The following is a 22430-nucleotide window of genomic DNA, read 5'->3' as shown; positions in this document are numbered from 1 at the left end:
GCCTGACGGGCGAGGGCAGCTTAACCCGAGCCTGGTGAACTGATGCTGCTCCCCACAGTAACTGCTCTGCTGTAGCGCCTCCTCCTGGCTGGTTGCTGCTCCCCTTCCACAAACAGCCGCATCTCAAAAACACATGACTCAACGTTCATCTGTTGGTTCGAGGGCACTTGGCGATTGTCCCCCACCCCCACTCCAGGGGCTTGAGCACATAAAGCTAGGCTGACACTCCAGTGCAGTGCTGAGGGAGTGCTGCACTGTCGGAGGTGCCGTCTTTTGGATGAGACGTTAAGAAGAAGAGCAGAAGAGTTCTCCCCGGTGTCCTGGCCAATATTTATCCCTCAACCAACATAACAAAAACAGATTATCTGGTCATTATCACATTGATGTTTGTGGGAGCTTGCTGTGCGCAAATTGGCTGCCGCGTTTCCCACATTACAGCAGTGACTACACTTCAAATAGTACTTCATTGGCTGTAAAGCGCTTTGAGACATCCGGTGGTCGTGCAAGGCGCTATAGAAATGCAAGTCTTTCTTTTCTTTCTTGGTTAAATAGATGGCTAACGTTAGCTGGTCACTTGGCTGAGAAGCATCCGGGAAGGCGCCGAATGTAAAGTCTGTGGGTTGTATAGCGAAGTAATACACAGACTACAAGAGTAACTTAAACAGGACTTTACTATTCGAAGGTCAGGGCGAATCTGCCCAATAAATTCTGCCACAGCACTTATATACCGGTGTGGTCACCGTCGGTATTACAGTATACAGCAGCCAGGATAAAGTAGTGCCACACCTAAAATAGTTCTCTTAAAGGTGGACGGTTACATACAATAGTTCTCTTAAAGGTAGAACAGTTACATACACTACAATCCTCCCTTTTTAGCTTACAACATACTTATTCCCCATTAACATAACATCATAACATATCCAACTTCATGTTACAACAGTTCACAGAGGTAGTCTCTGCGGAAACAGTTCACAGATTCAGTCTCTGCGGGAAACAGTTCACAGATTCAGTCTCTGCGGAAAACAGTTCGCAGATTCAGTCTCTATGGCGGTGCCTCCTGTGCTTCTTGACTCGGTCCGGACAATGCCTCGGTGGTGTAGCAGATCCCTGTGGTGTAGTCGGTTCACGTTGCTGGGGTGACTCATCTAATAGTCCTTCAATGGACTTAACAGCTTGAACTTCCGTCACTTCTGAACCAGCATTGGTGATTTCTAAAAGCAGCTGGAATACCTTTGGAAGTTTTTCTACTGCCGAACTGATTTGGCCCCTTTCGGAGGGACCACATGTGTGATCTGGTAGAGGTGATAATGGTTCAGATGGGTCATCTTCTTCTGTTTCGTCTTTTCCTTCCCTGCTTCTTGGAGACTCTCTGTGCTCCGCTGCCAGCCACATGCACAGTTCCTCCTTCTCTTCCTCCTTTTTCAGTAGTAGCGCCACCATCTCCCGGTGTTTCTTAGACTTTTTGTGATTCATCATGGTTTCTGCACTTTGGGAGTTTTCATCACAAGCTGGGCAGAACAGGTCATCATAGTATTCGGTGTCGTCCAACAGGTCATGGTAATATTCGGTGTCGCCCTGAGCTAGGCCAGCGAGAGGGTCTTCTATTTCCTCCATACCCAGCTGGACGTTAGCCAGCTTTTGTTCCAAATCCAGACATCTTTCCTGAAGAGACTTCTTCATGTGTTCCGCTTCATCCAGCTTTTTCTGGGCTTTCAGCAAGTCTTTTACTAATGACCTCATTTGTGATTTCAATACTTCAACTTCCTTCGGAGATTGATTGATCGGACTATTCAATCCCTCTACTGAAGTAGCTGTTTCAGCATTCTGTTGTTCTACATTGCCGTGCGTCAGCGTACTTTTGGCATCCAAGGGCTGTTCTGCTGCAGACTTCTCAGTCTGGGTTGCCACCTCAGCTCTTCCAATGACTTTTGAGAGCTCCCTTCCCTTTGAAGATTGAGGCTCGTATTTAAGTTTTTCCCATTTTAGAGTTTTATCCCTCAGCATATGAATGAGTTGGCTGACTGTTAACTCTTCTGCCATCATCCCTTTTCCATTAACTACAGGGCTGTTTATAACCTTGCCCTGGAGGAGTTGGCTGACTGTTAACTCTTCTGTCCTCATCCCTTTTCCATTAGCTGCAGGGCTGTTTAGAGCCTTGTCCTGGGGCTCCTTTGCTGCTTCTACTTCGCCATCATCCGCAGCCCCCATCATTCGAATTTCCACAAATGAATCGTCCGGTGATGCTGCACCCAACTTCAGTAGGAGCTCGGAAGTCATGTCGACCAACTCAGCTTTTTCTGCCTGCAACCTGCTAACCAGCGCCTTCAGTTGCGGCACATCTTGTTCCACCGGATTGGAGCACGCCCCTTCAGAAGCCGAATCAGCTTTGATTCATTTGGCCTCCTCGTGCAGACGGTTTGTGTGCTCCTGCTCCCTTTTCTTCCCCAGCTGCTTCTGTTGTCTTTCCAGATTCTCCCATTCGGTATCATAGAACTTTTTCATTGCTTTCATCTCTTGCTCGAGACGGCAATTCAATTGTTCTAATTGCTGTCGTAATCTGAAATAAGTTTGCGTTCGAGCTCGATGTTCCTCAGTAATATATATGTCTGTAACTTGAACAGACTCAGAATTCTCTGTCAAGCTATGTTGTTGTTGTTCAGAGGAATTCTGTTCTGAAACTTTGTTCTCCTCTGGAGCATAAGCCTTTAGGCCCACATTCGTTCTACCAACCTTAGTCAGCAAGTTCATTTTAGACTTGTCTTTCATGCTTGGGCTGGTCTTATCGTCATCCGTTTCAGGGTCTGAGCTGATTGTCTGCCCCGAGTCCTCACTCGTTATTGCTTTGAGGTAGTGCCATTCCATGTCTATTTTCTTGATCCACTCCCGTCCTAGAAGTGGTGGTCCTCCCTCAGGTAGTACGTATAAGTCCATTCCGGGGTGTTCTTTGCCCCTGTCTCTCACCTTGACTCTTATCTTTCCCATGGGGTATACTTTATGCCCCGTGTATGTCTGCAATACGAACTTGGTATCTCTCAAGGGTATATGTGAGAATAGCCGGTTGTAATCCCTTCGATTTATGACTGATAGGGCTGATCCAGTGTCCAATTCCATTCTCACTTGGACTCCGGCTATTTTTAGCATGACCCAGATAGTTTGTAGGTCAGCTTCCTTACTCACATTATGAATTCTCAGACTACCCAGTTCCTGGCCGCTTGGGTCTGAATCCGAATTCTGTTCATCTGAACTCTTCTCAACCACCTTGTGTACTTTGTTGTACTTTTCCTGCGATGGCTTTTTTTTTTGGTTGTTGGTCTTTGTCCCTGACCGGCATACTTTGGCTATGTGACCCAGTTTGCCACATTTCCTACAGTCCTGGTTTTTAAACCAGCATTGGTTCTGGTCGTGTGTTGTCTTCCCACAACGATAACATTTCGTTGCACCCGAAGTAATTTGATCCACACTGAAGACCGCTGCCTTCAGCTGCATTTCCGCAGTTCCTTTCGCTGCAGCTTCGTGTGATGCTGCAATAAGGACAGCCCTATCCAGTGTAAGGTCGTTTTCTTCGAGCAGTCGCTTTTGCGTTCCTTCCTTCGACAACCCGCACACAAACTTGTCTCGCAATGCCTCTGTCAGATTTCCTCCAAACTGGCAGTATTTCGCTAATCTACGCAGCTCGACCAAGTACTCCGCGTTGCTTTCCTCTTTTAGTTGCGTTCTCCTGTAAAATTTAGATCGTTCCGCTAACATCAGCGGTGCGGGGTTAAAATGATCCTTCAGGACAGCAACAATATTATCGAAAGTCTGATCCGCCGGTTTAGCTGGTGATAGAAGATGCTTCAATAACCCGTATGTCTTCGCGCCCATCGAGTTTAGCAAGGTTATAGCTTTATCATCATCTTCTATTTTATTGGCCTCACAATATATCTTGATACGTTCTACGTACGTGGCCCAATCTTCCACCTCGGCATCGAAGTTGTTGATGTTACCATGCTTAGGCATCTTCACTATCTCTCACTATCTTTCTGCGAAACAGGATTTCTCTTTAACTTTTTAACTTTTTCTTTTTTTTTCCAAAAATGGCGGTTTCCCGCGCTTGTCTTCTTCCCCGCCTACTGGCAAAATGGCGGTTTCCCGCGCTTGTCTTCTTCCCCCCTACTGGCAAAATGGCGGTTTCCCGCGCTTGTCTTCTTCTGGTGGGAGGGTAAGCTTTGCCCTCGGGCGACGACCGCTGGTTTACGGGGTTTGTAGCCTGTGCGCTGGCTTCAGTTTATTCTGAAGCGCGCGCTAGAAAAGCCGATCGCGTTCCTTGTTCCCCCCCCCTTCTTCTTTTCGGCAGGGGCAACCGGCGCTGGGGACAACCAGTTGGCGTCGGACAGATCCAGCTCCTGGTCCTTCACGGCAGCTGCTGCAAGCCGCTGGCCGGAACCTCGCTCGGCCTCTCTCTCGGGCTCTGTCTCTCCCGCTCGCTCGGCTCTCGCTCGCTCTCTCTCGGGCTCTGTCTCTCCCGCTCGCGCGGCTCTCCCTCAGAGGCTTTAAACGCCTCTCCCAGACCTCCCGCAGTCCGGTCCTTTCCTCCCCGGCTGCGGCTGATTCTTCGCGGGTTATTTAGTTAATTATTTATTTATTGCCTCCGTGCCTTATGATCCCGGTCGCAGCGCCTCGCGGCCTCGGTAGGTGCCCGGCCTTTTTCGCTCCAATCGTGCCTCCCAGCCCTCTCGCAGTCCGGTGCTTTCCTCCCCGGCTGCGGCTGAGTTCTCCGTGGCTTATTTATTTTTATATCTTCCCGCGCCTTACGATCCCGGTCGCAGCGCCTCGTGGTCGCGGTAGTTGTCCGGCCTTTTTCGCCGTCGCGGTCTAGCCGTCTCACAACGCTCCCCAGCCCGCTTGTACCGCGGCTTCCGTGCTCCATGCTGCCCCAGTCTCAGTGCCTCTGGGCCCGACTTCTGTCCGGCTCCTTTCCCCCTTGACCGTGGTCGAGTGCACCGCCCTTATCCTCCGTTTATTTGTTTGTATTTTCCCTTTACTCACAGTCACCGTGGCCGACTTGCTTCTCGTGTTGATCGGCTCACTCACCACCGTGGCAGAAGGGACAATCCGTGCCTGTTGCTGATGGAAGACTTCGTGTTTGAAATCTTCCTCCTTTCTTGGTTTGCAGACTCGAGTTTTCTCTCAGCAAAACGACGAGGGCGGGTGCCTCTTCTCGACGCTCGTTTACTTCTTCAGAAGTATTGTTGCCGCAGGGTAAGATCGAACTCGTCGCCACTGTAAAGTCTGTGGGTTGTATAGCGAAGTAATACACAGACTACAAGAGTAACTTAAACAGGACTTTACTATTCGAAGGTCAGGGCGAATCTGCCCAATAAATTCTGCCACAGCACTTATATACCGGTGTGGTCACCGTCGGTATTACAGTATACAGCAGCCAGGATAAAGTAGTGCCACACCTAAAATAGTTCTCTTAAAGGTGGACGGTTACATACAATAGTTCTCTTAAAGGTAGAATAGTTACATACACTACACCGAACACCTCGAGTCTCTTCGCCGGGAGCAAGCGGAAGCCAAGCGCAAACAGCGGAAGCAGCGCACGTCAACCCAAGCACCCCACCCACCCGCCCCTTCAACCACCGTCTGCCCCACCTGTGACAGAGACTGTAGGCCCCACATTGGACTCATCAGTCACCTGAGAACTCATTTTTAGTGTGGAAGCAAGTCATCCTCGGTTCCGAGGGACTGCCTAAGAAGAAGAAGAAGACTTGGCTGAGGTACTGCGGGGTTGGGGGGTGGGGGGGAAGTTCAGCCACCACGGAACTGGGCCTCATGCCTTCAGGAGGAGGAGAAGTGAAAACAGCACAATATGGTTTTGTTTTCTGTACGTGGGCTGCCTTAACCCTGTTCTACCCAGAGAGCCATCTCAACAATGGACCGGCATTGCAGTAAGGGTTGGCACACGGGAGCTGCTCCCTGCTCCACCGTCGTAACTTCACCGGGAATGCGACGGGCACGGCCCTGACACACCCAGATGGGGGTTTCTGGCGAAGTGATGGCGGCGGGGCAGGGCCATGCCCGAGGAAATTCCAGGCATTTCCGTGCCGCCCAAGCATTGCGAGAGAAACGTGCCCTCGCAAAGTATTTCAAGCAGTTTGATCAGAGGCTGATCCACCCAACAGAAAACTGGTTCAGCAACATAGCACAGGGCAGAGACAGCAATGGGAAAAAATAAACCTCCAAATAACCCTTTCAAGTGAAGAACAGCCCCGCGGCAGTTACTGGAACAAATGACTGATTGCCGTCACTCATTGAACAGCCCACAGCCCGTGTGATACAGGTTTGGCTAGAATGGACACACCCACTCACTGTTCGACTTGGACTGGCATCTCTCCTGCTGATACACATTGTTCTTGGTTGCTGTGCAGTCCAGAGGTGGCAGGGGGAATCAGAAAGATTCCACAGCCTAATTCTCCCTGGGGTTGTGCTACAGCCTCCTTGAGGCACTGTCCTTGCACTCTGATTGTTTCCCGAAAGGAGCAAGGGAACTGAACCTACACCCTCCCAATGTAGACACTGACTGTTTGTGCTCTGAACACACTGCCCCCATCACACCCTCTTCTCTGCTAGTTTTATATTTTCTCCATGACACAATATGTCAATTAGTCATATTTGTCTTTCAGTTGTCTTCTTCTCTTCCGCCAACTCTTCCTTCACATTAACAAAGTCTGCAAACCTTCCTGTCTCCCCTGGGACCATGGATCTTGCCCAGTGTCTCAGTATCATCTTCTGCACTAGGGACTATCTCCTGATCCATCTGTTTCCATGTGTGCTGTGACCCAGGAAGTGATCCGATCATGTCCAGTGACATTCCACCCTCGGGCCTTGCTACCACGGGGCCACCCATTGCTGTTCGGGTTGACAGTGCAGGCAATGGGTTGTCCGTTCTTTTCAGGGAGGGGGCAGTGGCCCCCCGCACCACCACCACCCCGATGGGAGCCATGGGTTGGGCTGACTGAGCCCCGCAGTGCTCACTGGACTTGATGTGCTTTTTTATACATTTTATAGAATTACAGGGTGGCGAATGCACTGCACGGAGGGAAACCAACCAATCCTGGTCCTACATTGACTGTGCCTTCTGACCCTGCCCACGGATCATGCTCTTTGATTATGCCCAGTGCCCGTGCCCTTTGACTTTGCCTATGACCCATGCCCATTGACCGTGCCCTCTGACCCTGCCCACAGATCATGCTCTCTGATTATGCCCAGTGCCCGTGCCCTTTGACTTTGCCTATGACCCATGCCCATTGACTGTGCCCTCTGACCCTGCCCACGGATCATGCTCTCTGATTATGCCCAGTGCCCATGCCCTTTGACTTTGCCTATGATCCATGCCCATCGACTGTGCCCTCTGACCCTGCCCATGGATCATGCTCTCTGTTTATGCCCAGTGCCCGTGCCCTTTGACTTTGCCTATGACCCATGCCCATCGACCGTGCCCTCTGACCCTGCCCACAGATCATGCTCTTTGATTATGCCCAGTGCCCGTGTCCTTTGACTTTGCCTATGATCCATGCCCATCGACTGTGCCCTCTGACCCTGCCCACAGATCATGCTCTTTGATTATGCCCAGTGCCCGTGTCCTTTGACTTTGCCTATGATCCATGCCCATCGACTGTGCCCTCTGACCCTGCCCACAGATCATGCTCTCTGATTATGCCCAGTGCCCGTGCCCTTTGACTTTGCCTATGACCCATGCCCATTGACCGTGCCCTCTGACCCTGCCCACAGATCATGCTCTCTGATTATGCCCGGTGCCCGTGCCCTTTGACTTTGCCTATGATCCATGCCCATTGACTGTGCCCTCTGACCCTGCCCACGGATCATGCTCTCTGATTATGCCCAGTGCCCATGCCCTTTGACTTTGCCTATGATCCATGCCCATTGACCGTTGTTCGATCCGTGATTCTTCGAGTATGATGTTTTTCAATAACCACACGGATGCTGTAACTTAACAATCAACAGGTGTTTACTGGTGGAGGGTAGTCTCAAGACTGGGGGTACAGAGGCATGCGCAAGGCTTATATACAGGTGTGGTCACTGCCGGCACTACAGTATACAGGAGCTGTAAAAGTAGTTCTGTCTTAAAGGTACATACACTACAATTCCTCCCCTTTTAGATTAGTAGTACCCCCCTAACATTCAAATAACAATTAACACTTTAACATGTATATTAAACAACAATAGTCCATTTATAGATTCAGTCTTTGGGGCGGCTTCCTGATCCTTTCGGGATAGCGCCTTTCCTGAGGTTCTTGTTCTTGGTGCGGAGGAGATTCTGGCCCCTTTTCATCGGGTAGTTCATCGGTTTCCACTGCTACTGGTTCTGAGGTAGATGCTACCGGTATGTCGGGTTCATCCCCAGGTACTCGAGACATGGGGTTGACTCGTTCCTGTGATGCTAAGATCTGATCGACGTGGCGTCTCACAATGTTCTCCCCGACATCCACTGTGTACATTAATGGCCCCTGCCTTGTGCATATCGTTCCGGGTTGCAATTTCTCTGTTCGGTAGTCACGGGCCAAGACTGGTTGTCCTACATTGAAGCTCCTTGTCGGCTTCTCATTGAGGTGCTGGAATTGTTTATCCTCAACATTTCTTCGCACATTTGGTCTGAGCAAGTCCAGACGAGATCTCAACCTTCGGTTAAAGAACATCATGGCCAGGGTCTGGTTGGTAACTGCATGTGTCGCGTTTCGGTAGGCTAATAAGAAATTGTCCACCTTATGCTGTAGTGGAATTTCATCGTCGCACATGGCCTTTATCGCCTTCTTAAAGGTTTGTACGAACCTCTCAGCCAATCCATTTGTGGCTGGATGATACGGGACGGATGTGTAATGCCTTACCCCATTCCTTCTCACAAATTTTCGAAACTCTTCGGACACAAGCTGTGGTCCATTATCAGAGCAAATCTGCTCTGGCAAGCCGTTTCTGGCAAATATGGTCCGTAGGACTGCAATCGTTTTCTCTGTAGTGGTTGAGGACATTTTTATCACCTCAGGCCACTTTGAATGAGCATCCACTGCTATTAAGAACATTGAGTCCATGAATGGACCAGCGAAATCAATATGCACCCGTTGCCATGGAGAGGAGGGCCACTCCCATGGGTGTAGAGGGGCATGTGGTGGTGCATTTTGGACCTTCTGGCATCCTGAGCAGCTCTTGGTTAGGTCTTCGATTTGTTGATCAGTTCCCGGCCACCGAACATAAGCCCTAGCAAGGCTTTTCATTTTCATTCCCCCCAGATGACCTTCATGTAGCTCATTTAGCACTCTCTCCCTTAACTTGGGTGGAATCACCACTCTGGATCCACACATCACTGTCCCCTGGCATACTGACAGCTGTTCTCTTCTGGATGAGAATGCTGGCAACAGTGAGTCGCCATGTGTTGGCCATCCCCTCACCGTCAAATCATATACCCGAGACAGCGTCGGATCATTGCGGGTCTCCTTCTCTATATCCGCGTTCGTTACTGGCAATCGTTCAATTATTGACGAATAAAATGTCTCGATAGGGTCCACTGCTGGTGCTTCCTCCACAGTAGGCAGTGGCAGGCGCGATAGCCCATCAGCGTTTCCATGCTGTTTCGTGCCTTTATATTCTATTTCATATTGATTTGCCCCTAGAAACAGGGACCATCTTTGTAACCGTTGTGCAGTCATCACTGGAACGCCCTTCTTAGGATTAAAGATGGAGACAAGTGGTTGGTGGTCAGTCAGCAAGGTGAACTTCTGCCCATGCAGATAGTGGTTGAATTTTTTTACTCCCCATACTAGGCTGAGGGCCTCCCTGTCAATCTGGGCATAGTTGCGCTCGGCTGAGGTTAGTGATCGAGACGCAAAGGCTACTGGCCTCTCCAACCCGTCTGGGAATTTGTGCGACAGCACCGCTCCAATACCATAGGGTGATGCATCACATGCCAAACGAATTGGTAGTGCTGGGTTGAAATGGGCCAACACCTCTTTTGATGTGATCAATTTTTTACACTTCTGGAAAGCTCGTCTACGTTCGTCATTCCACTTCCATGGTACCCCCGTTTGCAGTAGGGTGTTCAGTGGGTGTAATACCGTGGACAAATTTGGTAAGAACTTGTGGTAGTAGTTTACCAGCCCGAGGAACGACCTCAGTTGTGACACATTTTCCGGTGCTGGAGCCTTGACTACTGCCTCAATCTTTTCAGGGGACTTATGTAACCCCTCTTCATCGATGACGTGGCCACAATACGAGATCTGTTTCTGGAAAAACTCGCACTTGTGGCGATTAGCTCGTAGCCCATACTCCTTTAATCTGGTGAGCACCTTCTCCAAGTTGGCGAGGTGATCACCGTCATTTTCGCCCGTGACCAAGATGTCATCCAAATAACACTGGGTCCCTGGAATCCCTTGCAGGACCTGATCCATCGCCCTTTGCCAGATAGCCGGAGTCGATGCTATCCCGAACACCAGCCGGTTGTATTGATAGAGACCTTTATGAGTGTTAATCGTAAGGTAATGTTTCGAAGCTTCTTCTACCTCCATTTGCAAGTACGCCTGGGCTAGATCAATTTTCGTGAAGCGTTTACCTCCAGATAGCGAGGTGAAAATATCCTCAATTCGTGGAAGCGGATATTGTACCATGTGAAGGACTGGGTTCATTGTCACCTTAAAATCCCCACAGAGCGGACCTTCTTTGGTTCCCCAGGCGTATTACTCAACGACCTCTTCATTACAGGAACGATGGGTGTAGCCCATGTTGTGTATGTAATATGTGTGCTACTTTGAAACTATGGACAGGACTGCACTACTTGTAGGGCGTAGTGATACGCAGTACCACTCCTGGCCATGGCGTATAAATAGTACTGTGGGTACTGATCTCCCCTCAGTTCCCGCCTGTGGTCATGAAGTAAAGACCTATGTGCAGTCCCTACCTCCAACCAGTAAAGACCTGTTTGAGTTATACGTTTAAGTCTTTGTGTTAATTGTTCAATACAATACACATACTTAACACTGGCGACGAGTCGGTTCGAACCCTGCGGCAGTTATTCCACGGCGGCTTCGTCCAAAGACAGGACGTTGAAGAGAGGTTTCAATCCTCAACACCCCACTCAAAACTGAAGGGCAGCAGAAATCCTGACAGCTTCCAGCGACTGGAAGCGACAGGCATTAGGACCCTGAAGCCTCCATAACCTCGTGGGTAAGCCAGAGCCCGGGAGGGAGCGAGCAAGAGCCGTGCGAGCGGGTGAGCCAGAGGCCGGGAGCCGCTTCAAGTGCGAGGCGCAGCGCGGGCCAGCGATCGGGACCAAAGATAAGGGCCGCACTCGGGCGATCGCGGCGAAGATAAGGGCCGCACTCGGGGGCTGAAGGGAGACGGCGTCGGGGACGGGTGAAGACCGCCAAGCGCGGGAAAACCGCCATTTTGTGGGCGGAGGACGACGGCAAGAGCGGGAAGCTGCCATCTTTGATAACAAGTAAAGAAAATAAAATCTGAGAAATTGCAAATCTACAATGCCTAAACACGGGAATATTAGCACCTTTGATAGTGACCTCGAAGATTGGGCCATATACGTTGAAAGAGTAAAAAATTATTGTAAGGCCAATAAAATTCGGGACCAAGATAAAGCTCTAACATTATTAAATTTAATGGGTGCGAAGACATACGGGCAATTGAAACACCTGTTATCACCAGATGAACCGGCGGATAAGACGTTCGATGAGATTGTTACTGTCCTGAAAGATCATCTAAACCCCACGCCGCTGATGCTAGCGGAACGATTTAAATTTTACGACAGAAGGCAGCTACAGCATGAAAGCAATGCTGAATATTTGCTGGAATTCCGTAAATTAGCGAAATATTGCCAGTTTGGAACGGGACTGACAGATGCACTACGAGACAAATTTGTGTGTGGTTTATTTAAACAGGATACACAAAAGCGACTGCTCGAGGAGAATGAGCTGACGCTTGAGAAGGCGGTCACTATGGCAGCAGCACATGAAGCCGCAGCGAGAGGCACGGCAGTAATGCAGCTACGGTCACCGGAGCTTAGTGCACACAAATTGGGTGTGAGTTCTGGCAAATGTTATCATTGTGGAAAGACAACGCATGGTCAGAACCAGTGTTGGTTTAAAAACCAAGAATGTAGAACTTGTGGTAGGCTTGGACATATAGCTAGAGTATGCAGGTCAGGGAAGAAGACCAGCAACAAGAAGTCACCGCAAGGAAAATACGCAAAGGTACACAAGGTGACCGAACAGGAGTCCGATTCAGACGCTAGCAGTAATGAACTGGCTAGCTTAAGAGTACTCAACGCTGGTAAGGGTGCAGACCTCCAGACAATTTGGGTCACTCTTCAGATAGAAGGAGTCCAAGTAAAACTGGAATTGGACACTGGATCGGCATTGACGGTCATAAATAAGAAAGATTACGGAAAGCTATTCCAACATATTCCCCTACAGGATACGGGGATTATATTGAAAACATACACGGGGCAAAGAGTGTACCCCATCGGGAAAATAGAGGTTGCAGTGGTCCACAAGGGCGAAGACAGTCAAATAATGGACTTATATGTGATATCTGAAGGAGGTCCTCCACTACTAGGACGGGAGTGGATTAGGAAAATGAATATGGACTGGCATTTCCTACAAACAATAACGAGTGAGAACTCGGTGAAGATAGTCGGCCCAGACTCTGGAACGGATGATGGTAAGCCCAATTCAGGTGCAAAAGACAAAGTTTCAGCACAGAATTCCACTGAGCAACAACAACATAGTTTAACTGTGGATTCTGAGTCTGGCAAGTCTACTGATGTGCCCATTTCTGAGGGACACCGGGCTCGAACTCAACTCCATTTCAAACTACAACAGCAATTAGAACAAATGCTTCGCCGTTTTGAGCAAGAGTTGAATGCAACGAAAGAGTTCTTTGATATAGAGTTGGAGAATCTGGAAAGACAACAGAAGCAGCTGATGGAGAAAATGGAGCAGGAGCACACAAAACGTCTGATGTCAGAGGAGTTAACGGTCAGCCAACTCTTGCATATGCTGAAGGACAGGACTCTGAAATGGGAAAAACTTGAACACGAACTTCAATATTCAAACGAAAGGGGTTCGGAGCTCTCAAAGGTTATTGGAAGAGCTGAGGTGGCAACACAGACTGAGATGACTGCAACAGAGCAGCCCTTGGATGCCAAAAGTACGCTGACTCACGTCAACGTAGAACAACAGACCGCTGAAACAGCTGCTCCGGTAGAGGGATTGAATAGTCCGATCAATCAATCTCCAAAAGAAGTTGAAGTAGTAAAATCTGAAATGAGGTCATTAGTAAACGACTTGCTGAAAGCCCAGTGTTCTGCCCTCGCAACGCGATTCTATGCAGAGCTAGACAGATAGCGAACAACTCGATATCTTCCAATAAAATCACAAGGCTTGACTTTTCTTGTAACACTTTACTGAACGATTCTAATTGTAAAACTGAAATACAACACAGAAATGGAAGCACACTTTAGTATACAGGCGCATAACTGATATGTATACACAGATTTAGGTACGCCTGAGCAACACAGTACATTTAGTAAACTGGGAGGCATTCTCTTTAAATTAGCCCTGTACATAGTGTATGAAAATACAGCTACTAGTTAATCAGCTAGGCAGAGAAAAGTTACAACTAAACATTTTCTACAACATACAGTGCACATTAATCATCTATAGCATTCTAGAATACTCACAGACAAACAATTTCCAAGACTCAAGCATGGGGACAATACAACTGCCCGGAGCCTGTGCTGCTGTAGGAGCACCGTGGTGTAGGTCTGTGTCCCAGCAAGGACTCCACGAGGACTACGTAGCAGTCCTGTGGGGAGCGTGATGACCTCATCACGCTCGGTAGCGTTGTCCGCGCTTGGGGCGTCACGTGATGCGCGTGGTCGCGTTTCTGGCCATGGAGGCCGAAGTCGGGAGCGGGAGCTGGAGGCCAGGCTGAGCCGATGCTTGCCGCGGGAGCGGAAGATCGCGTCGCTCCCGGCGGCTGGTAGATGCGGCCGAAGACGCTAGGCCGGGCTGTGCCGGCAGCCTTTCTGGAAGGCCGAGTCGGGCCGGCAGCCGCCTCACGCACGTCACGTCGTACGTGCCGTGACGTCAGCACGCTACGTTGTACGTGACGTGACATCAGCACGCTAAGGTGCGTCTTAAAGGGGCAATGGCCCTAAAAGGTAAGTTAAAGGGGCAACAGCCCCAACAGGTAGGTTATACATATATAAGTAAGTTAAATACATACAGTTGAGGTTAAGTTAGAGGGAGAGGCAGCACACTCCCCGCTTGGTACAATTCCATTGTACCACTACAGATACAAAATAAACCTGAAGAAAACGTCCTTTGGCTGCAACATACTCAGAGTCCGTTCTCTAGGTTACTTCAGAAAGGAGGATCTCTGAGACTGGCCTCAGAAACACTTTGATAGGCCCCTCCTTGACAATCTTCACCTCCACCTTGCGGACCCTCTTGTCCCTGGTCGGCAGAGTTTTGACAACCAGGCCCACTGGCCATTCATTTCTGCGTGCTTGGCTGTCTTTCAGCAAGACAACGTCTCTCACTTTGACGTTTGGCTTGTCTTCTGTCCATTTCCTACGGCTCTGTAGGGTGGACAAATACTCTCCTCTTTGCTTGGGGAATGTCTGTCCCTCTTCAAGACATTTGAATTCCTCCTTGAAGACATCATGCTGGACAGAGCGAATGATCACACCTTTGGCTTGTGAAGGCTCACTTGTGCTGGATACTTCTTTAGAACATTTCCATCCTTTGCGTTCTATGTTGTCCGAATTCCCCTTGAAGGATGCTGCTACATGAATGAGTCGGGCTGTGGTTCGGCAGAGTGTTCTCCAGCTTGAGAATCGCTCGAAGCTTTGTGAGCCCAACTGAGATTCTGAGGCTTTGGTGACCAGGGTCGTAACTTCAGGCCGAATCTCAGTATCAGCTTCAGGCTCCACAAGGGTGAAGGGATTGGACTCAGGAGTCTCCTCTGTGTTGACATTAGACAGGAAAGAGGGGCCCGAGAACCAACTGCTTTGCTGTAGGTGTGCTGCTGGTATAGACCTGGTAGCATGGTCTGCAGGGTTCAGGTCTGTGGAGACATAGCACCACTGGTCAGGGTGAGTGGATCGTCTGATACGAGTCACCCGGTTGGAAACATACACGTAAAACCTTCTTGTGGAGTTGTGGATGTAACCAAGTACAATCTTGCTGTCCGTGAAGAACTTGACGGCGCCCACATCGATGTCAATCTTGTCTCTGATCAACTGTAGGTTCCATTTTGCTTCTTTTTCTGGGAGGAGTGGAGCATCCCACTCACTCTGATCCGATGAGAGTTCCCGTACTAATGCTTTTCCTTACATTGTTATGGGAGCTACGAACCCCAAAGGGTCGTACAAACTGTTGACTGTGGACAGGATGTCTCTCCGTGTGAATGGCCTTTCTTCACGGGACACCAGGAATGTGACGCTGTCTGTTTCCAGGTTCCAGGAGAGCCCCAGGCTCCGTTGAAGGGGGGGAGGATCCACTCCAAGGTGCAAATCCTTCAGATCCTTGGCACGGTCCTCTGCAGGGAAGGCTTCCATCACCAGTCCACTGTTCGATGCTACCTTGTGTAGTCTCGGGTTGGACTCTTTCCATGGCCAACAACTTTCAGGACGGCCATCTAACTCCAGAAGGCCCGAACTCAACAACTCTCGGCGGATAAGGCACCCAGCGAGGTCCTGTGTACCCTGTGGCTCGGGTGAGGACTGCTTGGCTGGATTGGCCGAGTGCTGTGGAGGTCTCTGTAGGTAAGTCTTGCTTGTTTCTTCTCCTTTAAGCTCAGTGTCTCCAAAAACAGGCTGTTTGCTACTGTGTTGAGTAGCTGGTTCTGCGTTGAGATAGTTGGATGTTTCCTTGGAGAACAATTTGGAGTGTTGTTGGACACACTCACTTGTACGTTGCACTGGACTGAGGGGCTGTCCCAGAACATATGTTTCCTGGCTGGGCTCCCCGCCTTCGTTCTCCTCACCTTCTTCATAAGCTGCGGCTTTAGCTTTAGCGGCAGCGGCAGCTCTCTGGCTTTGGAGAATGTGGAGACTGGCAGCGAGGTCAGCTCTCTGCTTCATAACCCTAGCTTCTTTTTCAGCAAGGGCCAATTGAGCCTGGGCAGCTTTTGCCTTGGCACGTGCTTTGGCGGCTGCAGAAGCTGTCGATGGCGACGGTCTGCTGGACTGCCGAGATGATCTAGTGGATACTTTAGAGGACTGTGCTGTCTGCTTCATCACACTAGCGTCGAGGTCAGCTCTCTGCTTCATCACACTAGCGTCGAGGTCGGCTCTCTGCTTCATAAGGTCAGCTTTCTGCTTCATCATACTAGCTTCGAGGTCGGCTCTCTGCTTCATAAGGTCAGCTTCTTTTTCAGCGAAGGACAATTGAGCCTGGGCAGCTTTTGCCTTGGCACGTGCTTTGGCGGCTGCAGAAGCTGTCGATGACGACGGTCTGCTGGACCGCCGAGATGACCTAGGGGATACTTTAGAGGGCTGTGACTTGGCATCGTTTGCTAGGAGAGGCTCATGCTTCTCGCTTGACTGGTCGACGTCCTCTAGGGTATATTGTTTTCCTGAGCGTAGACTCATGGTAGCTGAGTGGTATCTTCCTGCGCTTGAGCCCGCTGTGCTGTTGTCTTTTTACTGTTCTGCCCTCGCAACGCGATTCTATGCAGAGCTAGACAGATAGCGAACAACTCGATATCTTCCAATAAAATCACAAGGCTTGACTTTTCTTGTAACACTTTACTGAACGATTCTAATTGTAAAACTGAAATACAACACAGAAATGGAAGCACACATTAGTATACAGGCGCATAACTGATATGTATACACAGATTTAGGTACGCCTGAGCAACACAGTACATTTAGTAAACTGGGAGTCATTCTCTTTAAATTAGCCCTGTACATAGTGTATGAAAATACAGCTACTAGTTAATCAGCTAGGCAGAGAAAAGTTACAACTAAACATTTTCTACAACATACAGTGCACATTAATCATCTATAGCATTCTAGAATACTCACAGACAAACAATTTCCAAGACTCAAGCATGGGGACAATACAACTGCCCGGAGCCTGTGCTGCTGTAGGAGCACCGTGGTGTAGGTCTGTGTCCCAGCAAGGACTCCACGAGGACTACGTAGCAGTCCTGTGGGGAGCGTGATGACCTCATCACGCTCGGTAGCGTTGTCCGCGCTTGGGGCGTCACGTGATGCGCGTGGTCGCGTTTCTGGCCGTGGAGGCCGAAGTCGGGAGCGGGAGCTGGAGGCCAGGCTGAGCCGATGCTTGCCGCGGGAGCGGAAGATCGCGTCGCTCCCGGCGGCTGGTAGATGCGGCCGAAGACGCTAGGCCGGGCTGTGCCGGCAGCCTTTCTGGAAGGCCGAGTCGGGCCGGCAGCCGCCTCACGCACGTCACGTCGTACGTGCCGTGACGTCAGCACGCTACGTTGTACGTGACGTGACGTCAGCACGCTAAGGTGCGTCTTAAAGGGGCAATGGCCCTAAAAGGTAAGTTAAAGGGGCAACAGCCCCAACAGGTAGGTTATACATATATAAGTAAGTTAAATACATACAGTTGAGGTTAAGTTAGAGGGAGAGGCAGCACACCCAGAAAAAGCTGGATGAAGAGGTACGCATGAAGAAGTCTCTTCAGGAAAGATGTCTGGACTTGGAACAAAAGCTGGCTAACGCCCAGCTGGGTATGGAGGAAATAGAAGACCCTCTCGCTGGCCTAGATCAGGACGACACCGAATATTACTATGTCCTGTCCTGCCCAACTTGTAACTTCGACTCCCACCATACAGAAATCATGGAGGAGCACCGAAAGTCTACGGAACATCGGGAGAAGGTGGCTCTACTACGGAAAAAGGAGGAAGAGAAGGAGGAACTGCGCATGCAGCTGGCAGCTGACAGTGGAGCCCAGAGAGTCTCCAAGAAGCAGAAAAGGAAAAGTCGAAACAGAAGATGACCCATCTGAACCATTATTACCTCTACCAGATCACACACGTGGTCCCTCCGAACGGAGCCAATTCAGTTCGGAAGTTCAAACTGTTAAATCCATGGAAGGACTATTGAATGAGTCACTCCAGCAACGTGAACCGACTACACCACAGAGATTGAATCTGTGAACTGTTTTCCGCAGAGACTGAATCTGTGATCTGTTTTGACATGAAGTTATCTATGTATCTATGTTATTCTGTTATGTAAACCTGAAGTTATATATGTATATAGGTTATTACGTTATGTTAAATGGGGAGATGACTGTAAAGCTAAGAAGGGAGGAATGTTGTGTATGTAATATGTGTGCTACTTTGAACCTATGGACAGGACTGCACTACTTGTAGGGCGTAGTGATACGCAGTACCACTCCTGGCCATGGGGTATAAATAGTACTGTGGGTACTGATCTCCCCTCAGTTCCCGCCTGTGGTCATGAAGTAAAGACCTATGTGCAGTCCCTACCTCCAACCAGTAAAGACCTGTTTGAGTTATACGTTTAAGTCTTTGTGTTAATTGTTCAATACAATACACATACTTAACACTGGCGACGAGTCGGTTCGAACCCTGTGGCAGTTATTCCACGGCGGCTTCGTCCAAAGACAGGACGTTGAAGAGAGGTTTCAATCCTCAACACCCCACTCAAAACTGAAGGGCAGCAGAAATCCTGACAGCTTCCAGCGACTGGAAGCGACAGGCATTAGGACCCTGAAGCCTCCATAACCTCGTGGGTAAGCCAGAGCCCGGGAGGGAGCGAGCAAGAGCCGTGCGAGCGGGTGAGCCAGAGGCCGGGAGCCGCTTCAAGTGCGAGGCGCAGCGCGGGCCAGCGATCGGGACCAAAGATAAGGGCCGCACTCGGGCGATCGCGGCGAAGATAAGGGCCGCACTCGGGGGCTGAAGGGAGACGGCGTCGGGGACGGGTGAAGACCGCCAAGCGCGGGAAAACCGCCATTTTGTGGGCGGAGGACGACGGCAAGAGCGGGAAGCCGCCATCTTTGATAACAAGTAAAGAAAATAAAATCTGAGAAATTGCAAATCTACAATGCCTAAACACGGGAATATTAGCACCTTTGATAGTGACCTCGAAGATTGGGCCATATATGTTGAAAGAGTAAAAAATTATTGCAAGGCCAATAATATTCGTGACCAAGATAAAGCTCTAACATTATTAAATTTAATGGGTGCGAAGACATACGGGCAATTGAAACACCTGTTATCACCAGATGAACTGGCGGATAAGACGTTCGATGAGATTGTTACTGTCCTGAAAGATCATCTAAACCCCACGCCGCTGATGCTAGCGGAACGATTTAAATTTTACGACAGAAGGCAGCTACAGCATGAAAGCAATGCTGAATATTTGCTGGAATTGCGTAAATTAGCGAAATATTGCCAGTTTGGAACGGGACTGACAGATGCACTACGAGACAAATTTGTGTGTGGTTTATTTAAACAGGATACACAAAAGTGACTGCTCGAGGAGAATGAGCTGACGCTTGAGAAGGCGGTCACTATGGCAGCAGCACACGAAGCCGCAGCGAGAGGCACGGCAGTAATGCAGCTACGGTCACCGGAGCTCAGTGCACACAAATTGGGTGTGAGTTCTGGCAAATGTTATCGTTGTGGAAAGACAACGCATGATCAGAACCAGTGTTGGTTTAAAAACCAAGAATGTAGAACTTGTGGTAGGCTTGGACATATAGCTAGAGTATGCAGGTCAGGGAAGAAGACCAGCAACAAGAAGTCACCGCAAGGAAAATACGCAAAGGTACACAAGGTGACCGAACAGGAGTCCGATTCAGACGCTAGCAGTAATGAACTGGCTAGCTTAAGTGTACTCAACGCTGGTAAGGGTGCAGACCTCCAGACAATTTGGGTCACTCTTCAGATAGAAGGAGTCCAAGTAAAACTGGAATTGGACACTGGATCGGCATTGACGGTCATAAATAAGAAAGATTACGGAAAGCTATTCCAACATATTCCCCTACAGGATACGGGGATTATATTGAAAACATACACGGGGCAAAGAGTGTACCCCATCGGGAAAATAGAGGTTGCAGTGGTCCACAAGGGCGAAGACAGTCAAATAATGGACTTATATGTGATATCTGAAGGAGGTCCTCCACTACTAGGACGGGAGTGGATTAGGAAAATGAATATGGACTGGCATTTCCTACAAACAATAACGAGTGAGAACTCGGTGAAGATAGTCGGCCCAGACTCTGGAACGGATGATGGTAAGCCCAATTCAGGTGCAAAAGACAAAGTTTCAGCACAGAATTCCACTGAGCAACAACAACATAGTTTAACTGTGGATTCTGAGTCTGGCAAGTCTACTGATGTGCCCATTTCTGAGGGACACCGGGCTCGAACTCAACTCCATTTCAAACTACAACAGCAATTAGAACAAATGCTTCGCCGTTTTGAGCAAGAGTTGAATGCAACGAAAGAGTTCTTTGATATAGAGTTGGAGAATCTGGAAAGACAACAGAAGCAGCTGATGGAGAAAATGGAGCAGGAGCACACAAAACGTCTGATGTCAGAGGAGTTAACGGTCAGCCAACTCTTGCATATGCTGAAGGACAGGACTCTGAAATGGGAAAAACTTGAACACGAACTTCAATATTCAAACGAAAGGGGTTCGGAGCTCTCAAAGGTTATTGGAAGAGCTGAGGTGGCAACACAGACTGAGATGACTGCAACAGAGCAGCCCTTGGATGCCAAAAGTACGCTGACTCACGTCAACGTAGAACAACAGACCGCTGAAACAGCTGCTCCGGTAGAGGGATTGAATAGTCCGATCAATCAATCTCCAAAAGAAGTTGAAGTAGTAAAATCTGAAATGAGGTCATTAGTAAACGACTTGCTGAAAGCCCAGAAAAAGCTGGATGAAGAGGTACGCATGAAGAAGTCTCTTCAGGAAAGATGTCTGGACTTGGAACAAAAGCTGGCTAACGCCCAGCTGGGTATGAAGGAAATAGAAGACCCTCTCGCTGGCCTAGATCAGGACGACACCGAATATTACTATGTCCTGTCCTGCCCAACTTGTAACTTCGACTCCCACCATACAGAAATCATGGAGGAGCACCGAAAGTCTACGGAACATCGGGAGAAGGTGGCTCTACTACGGAAAAAGGAGGAAGAGAAGGAGGAACTGCGCATGCAGCTGGCAGCTGACAGTGGAGCCCAGAGAGTCTCCAAGAAGCAGAAAAGGAAAAGTCGAAACAGAAGATGACCCATCTGAACCATTATTACCTCTACCAGATCACACACGTGGTCCCTCCGAACGGAGCCAATTCAGTTCGGAAGTTCAAACTGTTAAATCCATGGAAGGACTATTGAATGAGTCACTCCAGCAACGTGAACCGACTACACCACAGAGATTGAATCTGTGAACTGTTTTCCGCAGAGACTGAATCTGTGATCTGTTTTGACATGAAGTTATCTATGTATCTATGTTATTCTGTTATGTAAACCTGAAGTTATATATGTATATAGGTTATTACGTTATGTTAAATGGGGAGATGACTGTAAAGCTAAGAAGGGAGGAATGTTGTGTATGTAATATGTGTGCTACTTTGAACCTATGGACAGGACTGCACTACTTGTAGGGCGTAGTGATACGCAGTACCACTCCTGGCCATGGGGTATAAATAGTACTGTGGGTACTGATCTCCCCTCAGTTCCCGCCTGTGGTCATGAAGTAAAGACCTATGTGCAGTCCCTACCTCCAACCAGTAAAGACCTGTTTGAGTTATACGTTTAAGCCTTTGTGTTAATTGTTCAATACAATACACATACTTAACAGCCCACTCGCTCCAGTCTACTTTGGACAGTACTCCTGAACGTTCCAACCCTTCCAGCTCTGCTTCGACAGCTGGTCTGATCGCATAAGGCAGTGCTCTGGCCTTAAGAAACTTTGGGCTTGCGTTTTCCTCTATTTTAATCATTGCTGTTATGCCTTTTAATGTTCCGAGTCCCTCCTGGAACACTTCTTTTGCGTCAGTTAGCATTTTGACAGTCGTCCAGGTGTGACGTCGTCATCCTTTTTGGCCTCAACCTTCAGTGCCTGTATGGAATGCCAATCTAATTGTATCTTCCGGATCCATTCACGTCCTAGCAGTGGTGGTCCTCCATCTGGCAATACATATATGTCCATTTTAGGTATTTCCTGGCCTTTATATATCACTTTCACCCTTATTTTTCCTTTGGGGTAGACTTTTTTCCCCGTGTACGTCTTCAAGACAATCTTTGTAGCTTTCAAGGGTATATGTGAAAATAGCCGCTTGTAGTCCCTTTGGTTTATGACTGTTAGGGCTGATCCTGTGTCCAATTCCATTTTCACTTGGACTCCGTCTATC

The sequence above is a fragment of the Somniosus microcephalus genome, chromosome 33 (assembly GCF_052327205.1).
Source record: "Somniosus microcephalus isolate GS21.2 chromosome 33, FLI_Smic_1.0, whole genome shotgun sequence".
Taxonomy (NCBI): Eukaryota; Metazoa; Chordata; class Chondrichthyes; order Squaliformes; family Somniosidae; genus Somniosus; species Somniosus microcephalus.
The sequence above is the reverse complement of the archived record's forward strand: the minus strand, read 5'-3'. Positions refer to the sequence as shown.